Source organism: Rattus norvegicus, chromosome 3, assembly GCF_021556685.1.
Source record: "Rattus norvegicus strain SHRSP/BbbUtx chromosome 3, alternate assembly SHRSP_T2T, whole genome shotgun sequence".
NCBI classification, from domain to species: Eukaryota; Metazoa; Chordata; class Mammalia; order Rodentia; family Muridae; genus Rattus; species Rattus norvegicus.
Window position 1 is genome coordinate 61,197,926 of NC_141536.1, and position 12,196 is coordinate 61,210,121.

At 42.9% G+C, this 12,196-nt stretch overlaps 1 protein-coding gene across 3 annotated transcripts in view; it reads right to left on the reverse strand.

Moving 5' to 3' along the window:
* The window catches only part of Ccdc141 (coiled-coil domain containing 141), a 160,229-nt gene that overhangs the window by 66,678 nt on the left and 81,355 nt on the right, over positions 1-12,196 (reverse strand).

Here is a 12,196-nt window from a genome sequence, read left to right on the forward strand (position 1 = left end):
GGCTGACCATCTAGAGAAGTCGTCTTCCAGTCAGTGCTATTGCAGAAAGCCACCCTTCAGAATGTTCTATACCACTCTGAAGAACAGGTCTATCATAAAAGGTATATAGCACCATGCAACACCAGGTAACACCAGCAAAAGCCTTGAAGTCTAGTCTTTCCAGATTGCTAAGTGGGAATCCTCTGAGGAGAATGGAGAAGGGGTACCCACAGAAGACTGTCAGGGAAGATCCCAGACCATCAGAGACAAGAAGAGGTAGGCTAGTGGAGACCTGAGGGAGGCAAGGTGGGGCTTAGTTCATTCTCACAGAAGACAGTTTGATATGCCCCAAAGTGAACGGCCAAATTCAACTAGACAGAGTTAAAATCTATAGAAATCTCTCAGATGCTCTTTCATGGTGAAATTCTCTTCTTCCTCCAATGTCCTCACATCTTTCAGGTTTGCTCTCTTAGTCACTTAAGTCTTTTAAAGAAACTTTGATACCCAAGGACCCTTTCTTACCTGATCCTGTTTTTCTTGCAATTAGAAACAGAGCAAAGTCAGGCGGTATGCCGATGTTAGAGGATGTGGTTTTATGACTTTCCCATAGCTCACTGAGGCATCACTGAGGAGCAAGCTCTGTTTCTAGGATTTCAATTTTATTTTAAATATGGGGTTGTCTATTTAGGACAAAATGGTGCTTCTTGTTAATCAAGGATAAGATTTAAAGTCAATGCCTAAAGCAAACTTCTGGTGGCTAAAATTACCTTGGCTTCCCTTAAGTCCCACTTACAGTTTAAGGTTGGTGAATTGTTCCGTGTTATATTTGTAGTTTAGATTGACAAATTCCAAGGTCCACCAAGGGAAGAGATAAATGGAAAGTCCACATGTAAAGGTCAGGATGTGGTCTCCTTTCCTCCTTTAAAGAGAAGTCTTAGTATCCTTCTACCAATGGGGGGAGGGATGGAGAATTTATGGTATCTCTTCTTGGTTACAAAGCTAACCTCATTCTGTTTTAATAATAAATCATGCTATGCTCACTGTTGTTTTGAAAATTAAGAAAAATAATGAAAGTAACTAAGAATGAGGACAGATGGGCAGTACTCAGACACCGTTAGCTGCTGTTCTAAATTTTGATCAATCGAACACATCTTTAAAAGAATCTCTTAGAAGAAGGCAGCCACCTGGTGCCTGAATTTCATTCTACGGGGCTTTCTTCTGTGAAAGACCTCTCTCAGACCTCAACCATGGTGTCATCTTCATAGGAGTCAGAGCTAAAAGTGCAAGGCTGTTGGATGCACATGCAGTGTCACTGTGTCTTAGTCACGATGCTATAATAAAGGTATGACTTCCGAAATGAATGAAGATAAACTGAAGGGCCAGCTAGGCACTAGAAATAAGAGTCTTAAATCAAAAGCAAAGGTAACTCATTAGCTTGGAATCAAAGAACTCCGATTTTCTTCCACTGTCTCTTTGCAAATAGGTCAACTGTTAGGAATACATTTCATGGTTTCCTCTACATAATAAAGCAAATGACAAAATATAATAGCAATATAAAGGAGATGACAGGTTTCCTTTCATTAGCTTAACACAAACCTGTGCAGAGTGGACATGTTTCTCTGAGTGGAGGGAGAAGGATCCTATGAAGGAGTTCCTTACTTAATGTTTTAGTTGGATTTTTGTTGTTGCAATAAAACAAGACCAAAAGCACCCTCTGGAGTAAAGAGTTTATAACATCTTAGAGATTAAAGTCCGTCATTTGAGGGGAGACAAAGCAGGAGCTGGAGGCAGGAACTGAAGCAGAGACCAAGGAGAAACACAGCTACTCGCTTTCCTTGTTTTCTGACCCAGGATCGCCTGCCCAGGGATGGTACTGCCTGAGGTGGCTTTGATCCTCCGACAACAACCATTAATTAAAGAAAATGCTCCAAAAAAACATGCCTGTAGGCCAGTTTGATGGAGACAATTCTTCCACAGAGGTTCCCTCTTCCCAGATGACTCTAGTTTGAGTCAGGTTGACAACACTAACCAGCATACTTAGTTTTAAGCATAATAGGGATAGTTCTGTAGACACAAAAATAACAGCTAAACCTTCAGGCTTTGGAAAGAAGTCTTCTTTCAAAATCAAACTCTCTGTGACTGGCTGAATGGTATGCAAAATTCCTCTCTCTCATTCCCGTGTAGAATTTGGTGAGGAATCCATGTGCCAATTCCAGAAATGATCTAAGCATTACCCTTCCCAAAATAGAACGGACCCGATCTCTTATGTACCCGACCTGTAGGGAACTTGATATACTGGATCTCTTTGTTGCAAATACACTACAGAAGGTCTTCCTGCAGATAAGAACACTGTGAGCCTCGGACAGACTCTCTTGGAATTAAAGTCTCCTCCCCCTTGGCCTTTCTTTTCATAGCCTCCTGCTTCTTCAGCCTTATATGTCCAGAGTGAATAAGCATTTATGTCTAGACTGGGGGTTGGGGCAGAGATAAAAGCACAAGGACAGTGTTCTCTCCTGCTGGGTCCCAGGCATCCAAAGCATCTCACATGCTACCGCTCCGTCCCTCCACACAGGGAGGGGACAGGTCAGCTCCTTTGGGCCCTAATTTGGAAAAGATTAAGGAACTGCTTGGCTTTTGTTCTTAAAGAAGCCAATAAAAATCTCCCCTGTTCACTGTGTTAAATGCAGACCCAAGCTCAACTTTACCAAATCAAACATAGATGGTATCGGGGAATGGCATGTTTTACTCTTTTTAAATATCGACAAGACCCATGATTTAAGAACCACGAGCCATCCAGAGTAATTCTGCTGCCATGCTGGTTCCCAAAGACGCTGGTCAATAACAACGTTAGATTTTTGACTAATAAATGTGGAAGAGTCAATATTAGGAAACAGCAAAATGACACACCCTGGAAAACACCCAAGGACACAAAACAGCTTCGGATCAGAGCCCCTGATCCCACTGCCGTCAGAGAGTCCGATCTCCTCTGGGCGGCTTATATAAGGACCCACGTCTTCACTTTCCTTCCCTAAGCAGCACCTCAGACACCCGCTGGTGGCTCAGGCTGCTGAAGTAACTCATGTTCAGGACGTTTGACCAAAATTGTTCCCGCTTGCAAACCAATGAAGAGGTGTAACTGGATTTCAGGTCCCCTTTCCCAATTCTCCACTGCCCCCATGGGTTCCTACTTTCTCAAAGTTGTTTTGCTGCCCCGCACCATCCCTTCCGGTCTCCGGGTAGACAGTGGTCCTATTAAGCTGTATTTAAAGGCATTTGTTGCGCAGCAGGTTTTCTCCACAAGCTGAAAAATGCTGGAAAAGAAGCTTTAAATCGAATGCGTGTGTCAGCAGTGTTTTATCCATAAGAGAATGAAGGAAATTTACATACTGACGTCTTAGGCTTCCTGAGGCAAATTCATCTTACAGATGAAATGAGACTCATTAAGTAGAACTTTAGGTATCTCAAGTCTATTCACTATGTTTTTCTTTCATCTTCATTGACTTAAGTGATTTTTAGGATGACCTTTGTTCTATTCATAAGGGAAATCATCGCGTGTGAATTGTTTCTGTTTTTAATCCCTTCAAGGAATATCCAGCAATATCTATGGACTAGAGACTCAACTGCGTGATGCACATAGATTTGCCACATTAGAGTGGCTGAAGCAATGTGGAATGCATATGGAATGACAGAGCTAGGGCAAGTGCTCTGATGTGCATTCACTCAGCAAGCCCTCAGCTGGGCTACACCCTAGTCCTGTATCACCATACTGGGATGGGCTGGAGATCCTGGAAGAACGCAGAATTAGGATTTCTACTTTACAAATGAAGATGTCAGTAACGGGGAGAAGTTAGGTACATATCCGAGGCCACGTGGTTAGTAAACGTGTCAGGCCAAATTCGTCCCCAGCCTGGCTCCAGGATGTTATTTTAGCAGTCATGCTAATAAATACTTCTAAATTTTCCTCAGTGTCCTATCATTTCTATTTTATACTCCAACTATACCCTTAAATGCATATATAACTCGTCACCTACCCTAAAAAGATTATGGAATTATATTCTCTAAAGTAAATGAGGGGTTGTTCGACTGTTTTTTGAAGAGAAAACTCACGTTCAAAGGCTAAATCTACATGCCATATAACCAGCTGTTTGTTCTGTCAGACAACGTAAGAATTCTGAACACTAGGTGGCATGAGGAGATGATGAAGTCAACCTCTCTCCTGAGCGATGAGGAACATGACAGGAATAATAAATAAACAATCAGTACTGCCTGGAGTCGGTGGAAGGGTGACACATGTGGTATTTTCTCTTATTTAACTCTACTTAGCTGCTCGGGTGTGACGCAGAACTTGCACTGGCAATCTGTGTTCTTTCGTTATCTTAGTAAGATTTTTCCTTTTAAATTGATCTTATCTCAGTGTGTCAATATAATGTTACGAAGGACATAGTATATTGTTCTTGGTTGTATAAACTTTTCTTGGGGAGATGGGAACAAATGTCTACTTACTATTAATTACTGGAAAAAAATGTTTACTTATATTGTAAGTAGAATTCTCTCAAGGTCCAACCCGGGAAACCAATGAGTCTGTTGGGCTTACTTATCGAACATGGAGTTACTCATAGGAGCATGCATGACTGCGAAGCAGCCGCATCAATGCAGAGTCACACTGCAGCACAGATGACAACCTTCCCATAGCATGCACGACTGCAAAGCAGCCGCATCAATGCAGAGTCTCACTGCAGCACAGATGACAACCTTCCCATAGCATGCATGACTGCAAAGCAGCCGCATCAATGCAGAGTCTCACTGCAGCACAGATGACAACCTTCCCATAGCTTAAGAGGTCGACGCTGGTCCCTTTACCTGCTGCACACACTATAATCACCAGCTCCCCCTGAGATGACGAGACTATGTACATTTAGGAGCAAATTATATATCTATGTACCGGAAGCAATGGCGAGAACCCCAGGTGAGGGGCCAATGCCTCCTCTACTATGAGAATATGTCAATAACCAGTAGGTTTTGTCCTGAAGGTGTCGTACAAGTCGCCACAGCAGCTCTGATGACGTTCAGAGCTGTCACGCTCAGAGCGGCCTAGTCTCCAGCAGACCAGCCACTCCTTTATAGTTTGTATTTCGTGCTGTCAATGGCTCAAATAATTAAATAGAAGGCACTAGACTGTTTGGGTAAATACAAAGTAAGATAGACGTGCTTCTTAGCTGCAAAGAATTTTAATTGGGCAAGGAAAAATAAATCTACCAAGAAATGATTACCACAAGCCTGAACATGTTCACTGCCAAAAGAGATATGTAGTAGTGTGGAAGGACACATGGGAGGACTTCCAGTGAATACATTCATGACTTAAAGGGCCACTGACAGATTTACTTACTATGAATTACTGGAAAATTACTGGAAAAAAATGTTTACTGCTGAGTAGGAATAAAATGAAATATCTCTGTTTGTATTTGCAGAACTGGAGGTAGAATCCAGGACCTCAGAGACACCAGGGAAACACCCTACTATTGATTTATAGCACCCCAAAATTGACTATCTTGACAATCAGATGATTAAGCCTGAACTGGGTTTAGGGATCTTGTGATGAATGACGTTGAAGAGTTTCCACACCTTTCGATCATATATTTATTTACTACTTCTGTACTAACAGTTTGCCCACCTTCATTGTCTATTTGCTGAGGTTTAAACAACCTGGCCTGAGCTTTAAAGTCAAAGGTCCTAACCCAGAGTCAACCGTTCTCTCAGAGGGACAGAAGGGAGGTAGGTTAAATGATGATATCATCATCAGTTATTTGGGTGAGATTTGACTTAAGATAACTTTTCAAGTCCTTAAATATTTTTCTTATATATTATATAGTAAATGATATATAATAGCAACAACTACATATAACACACACACACACACACACACACACACACACACACACACACACACACACACACTCCTGATCATGGTGTCCACATTCCTCACTGCACCCTGGCTCTCTCTAGTGTTTCTGTCACTCTTCACATCTGATCTGAGGTGTATCCCTCCACACCTCAGGCAATGGCTTAGCCTACATCTCCCAAGCATAGCTGATGTTGCATCTTCCAGCCTTCCCCCCTTCCTTGTGAGTCATCCTTCCCAGCTCCACTCAGTGGTTACCTTCCTTGACACATTTTCCCCTAACAGGGCTCTGGTCGGTGCTCTCCACTGCCTTGGGCTTAATCCACCATAGCTTTCCTACTGCTCACCACTCTGTATTGTAAATAACCCACGAGGGTCCAGAAGGATGAGACCATGCAGATGGATTGGTGCTTAAGGGCCAGTGTTGCCTTTCCAGAGGACTGGAGTTTGGTTCCCAAACAGACATGTTAGGCAGCTCACAAGCGCTCATAACTCCAGCTCCAAGGCAGCTCACCTCCCTTTCTAGAGCCTGCACTCATGTGCACAGACACGCACACATACTTACCTCAATCTATCAAAAAGATGAGTCATGGTGCTCAAGAATAAAACGACTAAAAGTAACTTTTAAAAAAAATCTCTAACAATTAGATTTTTATTTACATCATTTTAAGAAATTCTTTCTCAATAATACTTTTCAGGTTCTCTATCTGGTCATGTTTCCTCTTTCAATCTGTTCAATAATTAGGCCATTGTAATTGTTTTCCACCATGGTGCTTAAGATGCATGTATTTTAAATGGTAAATGAGGAATATGTAAATGGGAAAAGTACAGCAAATGTCATGCTTAATTATTTTGTTTTCATGTCAAACAGAAACGTAGCTCTAGGCATTACTGGTGCATAATTGTTTTGAAAAGCAACCACATCTTCTAAAAGACACCACATTTGCAATAGTGACAGGGACGCAACGAAGCCATGTCACTTCGTTTCCTGTGAGTACTCAGGGGTTTCTTCGAGTGCTCCAGATTGACTTCCCCTTTGCGCTCATACGGAGCATCCAAAGATCAGACCACGTTCAGGAAACGGACTTTGCTTGTTTCTTCTGCTTGCTTCTCCCAGAGAAATCATGTGCCTGGGAACAGGAAGTATGGGCAAGAATCTTGATAACCCAAGGGCCACGCTTGAGAGATTTGGGTTCAGCCATGACTGTTGCATAAATAAAAGGCTCACGCTGTTCCGATCTTCAAAGACACTAGACACTCATCACAAACCCCAAACAGTTGTAACTTGGATGGTCTACAGGTATTAAGAGAAGTCCACGAAAATGCTGGGAATATAGCACACATGATAATCCACAATTGAGAAGGATAAAAATTTGGAAGGATCAAGGAATGTTCTGTAACAGATGTGATGCTTGTATTTCAAGCTATGAGGGTACAATTCAGAGAGAGGGGCTCCTCTCCAGCCAGCTCATGCTCAATGTAAACCATCAGCAATACTAGCTAATTTGTTGCCCAATGATTCGACAAATGAGCTCACCAAATGCAGGAAGAAACTCTGAAAAGGAGGTATATCAATTCCTTAAGTAGCCCGGTTCAATCTTTGTGTGTGTTGTAGAGGACAAACAGAGCAGCATTCCTAAGGCCCATGTCTCAACATTGCCACCTACTGCTAAGTCCGATTCAAACAGCCATCTCTCCAGAACAATACACTGCTCCCATTTTCTCTGCTTGAGAAACAGACTCACAAATTCTGAGTAATTGTCCCAAGCTCCTAAGGCAAATTACAACAACGTACCAGTGGGATTATCGAAGTCAAGATATTTGGGGACTTGTTCTCAGTGTGGACAGTTAGGGGATTGTTACAGCTTACTGGATCTCAAAATTTGTAGGCTACTGACCAATAGATTTCTGCACATTTGGCTCTAAGTAATGTATCCTGAGGATTAGGAACAGTGCCTGTCACAGAGAAGTTGCTCAATAAATATTCAATAAATACAGGAATGCCTAAAGATGGAGCTGTTATTGCTGTGGACTGGCCATACTGCTTATTTAGTGACTTCAGTAAACGAATTGTGTACTCAATTTAGAATTGGTAGAGAGGAATGAATGAAGTGAAAAGAAGTTGAGGGATGAGTGGAACAATAAACATGGTAGAAATGTAAGTATACATGATATGAGAACGTACTGTCTACTCTGTAGAGAAACTGTGCCTTCTTCCCTTTCTACTCACACAATGTTGAAACATACTGTTTGATGTGGTGGTGGTGGCAGTCACAGTAACATGTAGGGGTAGGGACTAGAGTGGTGTGTGGGTGGCGATGGTGGTGTAGGGGAGGGATGGGGAGTGAGCAGTAGGGGGTGGTAATGGTGGTGTTCAGGCACATGTGTGAAGATGGATATGTAGAAGTCAGAGGATTTTAGGCTTTCCACTCTGTCACTCTGCCTCATTCCCCCAAGAAAAGGTCTTTCAAGGTACCCACAGCTAAGCAGTCAACCACCAAGCTCCCATTTTCCTGCCATCTCTGCCCTCCACCATGCTTAAGTTCTGGGCATGCACAGGACTATGCATGACTTTTCATGAAGATCCTGAGATCTGAACTTTTTACATTTGTACAGCAAGCGCTCTTACCCATTGAGCCACCTGGTCAGCCTCTCAACAGGTACATTTTAAACCCAACTGTCCCACTTTTTAGTAAGCTGACATTCACACATCCCAGTGGCACAGTTGTCCACAGCACCAGCATGTTCTGCTTACTGGCATTTGACACAACATGAATAATTTCAGCCAATGCGTTTGTTTACTGAGATACTAATTCATATTTCTTTGCGGTAAGAGCCCTCAGGCAGAAACTTCTTTGTCCTCCATAGCACCAACAGACACACTTGCATGCATGCTCTCTCACCCCTCTCTCTTGTATGCCAAGAATGAAGGCCCTGACCTCTTTAGCGGGCCACCTTTCTCAGTAGGCTCTGCAGCTAGCAGTCTTCCCAATCAGAGGTTATGTCACCCCCGGAGGCAAAGAGCAGACTTGGTTACTGTTTGCTATAAAACAGCAGATACCCTGAGTGGAGAGTTCCTCTCCTCACACCTTCCTCTGTGGGGCACCACCCATATTGGAACTAGGACATAGAGAGCACATTTGCATGCTGTTGCCTAGCTACTGTTTTGATGCTGTCGTCCATCCTCAACGCTGACCCCTAACCTATGCATCTGCTGCCAGCACCCATGGAAGGACAGCACCAGAGCCTAAAAGTCAGGTAAACCGAGTCCTCAGCGCTTGGGAGCATGAATTCACCTACAAACACAAGTGCACACAGCAAGGAAATCCGGCGTCCTCCGGACACAGCACAGGCAATTTTCAAAGGGAAAAACATAGCACTTCTGAGCTAAACAATTGATGAAATAAATTAAGCACTACCCCACTTACTAGTATGCACAGAAATTCTAGCCGAGAAAATTATTTTAAAGACTTTTGATGTTAAAATAATTTTTTATAAAGCCAGCCCTCTAGAGATTTATTGATGAGTTTCCTGCCAAGATCAGGTAAAGTAATTTTGTATATATATAAAATTTGGAGAGTCTAATCTATGAATCAGGAGGAAAAATGTTACTTAAAAGTCATAAGAGGAGTTTAGTGTTTAGTTCTTAGCTTACAGAGACTTATACTTTACATAATTTCATTTCTTTTACCTTAATAGCATAGAAGCCATGTACGTGGATACATAATTAACCATTCACTCTACAGACGCTGGCATTGGCCACACCCCAGTTCCCATATCCATCATCTTTCACACTGAGTTTCTAGTTTTAATTCGAATATTATTACCTTAAACAAGAAAGAACCTTAAGCCTTTCTGAGAACCATCTGGCCACAAACTAGAGCACTGGTCAATGTCAGCCGACTTTTAAGCTGAATAGTTACTGTGCTGTGGCATCAAACCATGAGATGACACGGGGAGTCTAGGGATCTATTCTTCCGGGTTAAGGATATGAGAGTTCTGTTCTCCAGACCAGGCTTGCATTATTGTATGAGATTGAGAAAGTTATCTGTAAGATTCAAACGTAAGGACAAAGGCTGCCTTAGGCAAAGGCCTGGTGGAATTTAGGAAAACACCCTGTTCTAGGAAATGAGCTAACCGCCCTTAGCAGGGGTCCTTCACCACCCCCTCTGCATGCCAAAGGTATTTCCCCACCAAGGGCCTCCAATGAATTCAAAGGACAATAGGCTGCAATGAATTCAAAAAGTAATAGACCCCACCAATGAGAAATAACCAACTCATGCTGTAACCTAAAGCCCATACCCTGAAACAGTATAAGAGTGTGGGCCTGGATTGGGGATTTAGCTCAGTGGTAGAGGGCTTGGGTAGAGAGCCCTGGGTTTGGTCCTCAGCTCCAGAGGGAAAAAAAAAGAGTGTGGGCCTTTGTTCTTTAGGGTCGCCTCTGTCCCCAGTACAGGGTCACCCCAGTGTACTGGATTATTAAACCTCTTGCTTATTGCATCGATCTCCATCTCTGTGTTTTCATGAGTGGAACCTCCTGAACGCAGGGCTGATCAGGTCCTACATATCCACTCTTGACTTTTCCCTCCCCTGTCTCCTTCTTGCCTTCCTCCTCTCCTCCACCAACTCTAACTTTTACAAGTTCCCTCGGGGCCTGAGAATAAAGTCAGATGATAGATAACCATGGCAAGGCATCAAATAATGACTGCAGAGGAAGCAAAACAACGAGGGAACAAGAGAGGGAGCAAAGGAGAGACATCTATGTGAGCTGTGAGCTACGCGGCCTCCATTAGAAGCATTGTTTTATAGAAACACATTCCATTCTGCTCTCTCTTAGCTGAGGTAACAGTTGACTCATTCTGTAGATTAAAACAGCCAGCTCATTCTGTAGATTAAAAGTGTGATGGAGATTTTACAACCTCTTACCTGAAAGTTGGGCTGCTGAAGAGAAAACTAAGGAGTAATTAGCATGTACTTAGTTCAGTAACTCCAGCTCTGTGCTGTATCTGTTTCCTTTGTGAAAACAGAGAGATTCCTCCCAAAGTTCAATTAGCCAAGACGTCCTTCTCTAATAGGTCTGCTGTAATTCCATTCTCACTGTCTTAGAACCCAGATACGGTTCACTATCCTCAGAGTGCCAGTGTCGGATTTCAGGGCATGCACGGAGAATGTAAGCTTCCGGGAGCTTCCTCTCATCCTCTGCTTTTTATCTTGTCTAACTTTAAATTGCTGATGTGTAGCTGGTTAAGCAATTCCAGTGCAGCATCTGGAAGTCTATGTGACAGTGTCAAAGGTCAAAAACCTTCCAAATAACACCCCCAGCCACACACACTGAACACCACCCGTGCGAATAAACAGCAGCAACACATTGCGCATGACTCTGGAGGCTGGAAGGCTGAAATCAGGAAGAAAGGGGTTCCGTTGTGATGAGGGCCATCTCCTGGGCTGCAGACTAACCTCACGTGCTCTCATGTAGTGGCAGAAGGTGGAAATCCTATTCACAAGACTCCACCCTCTGACCTAAGAACGTCTAACTGACCACCCCCAGGAGGGCTCACTCCAACAGTGAGGGCATTTAGCCAGGAGATACTCAGAAAGACCCATTGATGGTCTGTGTCGAGGCTCCCTCTGCCTTACTTAAAAATTTAAGACCAAGGCAGGATGTCTGAGGTGAGGCAGGTTCTGACCTTAGGGCTGGCTTCATATGCAAAAGACACAATACGCAGGTATCTCTACTTAATAAACTAAAGAAAAATGTTCTAAAAGAACGAGAGTGAATCAGGGATGTACCTCAGGCGGTAGAGTGCGGGTTTAGCATGCACAGATTCCCAGAGCTAAGTAAACTAGGAGTGGCAATGTATGCCTGCAGTCTCGGAACTCGGAAGGTGGACACAGAAAGGTCAGACCTTCACTACTTGGGGACTCCGGGGCCAGCCTGAACTACCTTTAAAACAAACAACAAAGGGGCATACTGGCAACATTGATAAGGCTTCTTTTTAACTGGATATATTTTGTAATATTTCCTCATGTCTGTGAGAAACACTTTAAAGCGGAGAATAATATCTATCCCAAACAGACCAATATTAGCTCTAAAATGAAACTTTTTACAAATTATTTTCTTTTTATTGCTTATGTCTTTGTTTTTTATTTATAAGACAGGTCTCACTGTAGAACTGGGCTGGAACAAGTAGACCAGGCTGGACCTCAAACCCACAGTTAAAGATGCCTGGCTTTGGAGTTATTTTAAAAATAAACTCGTTACCCATCAGAACACAATCTCATAGTTTTGAAATGCTTCCCTCAGTTCGTTAGTTTTCT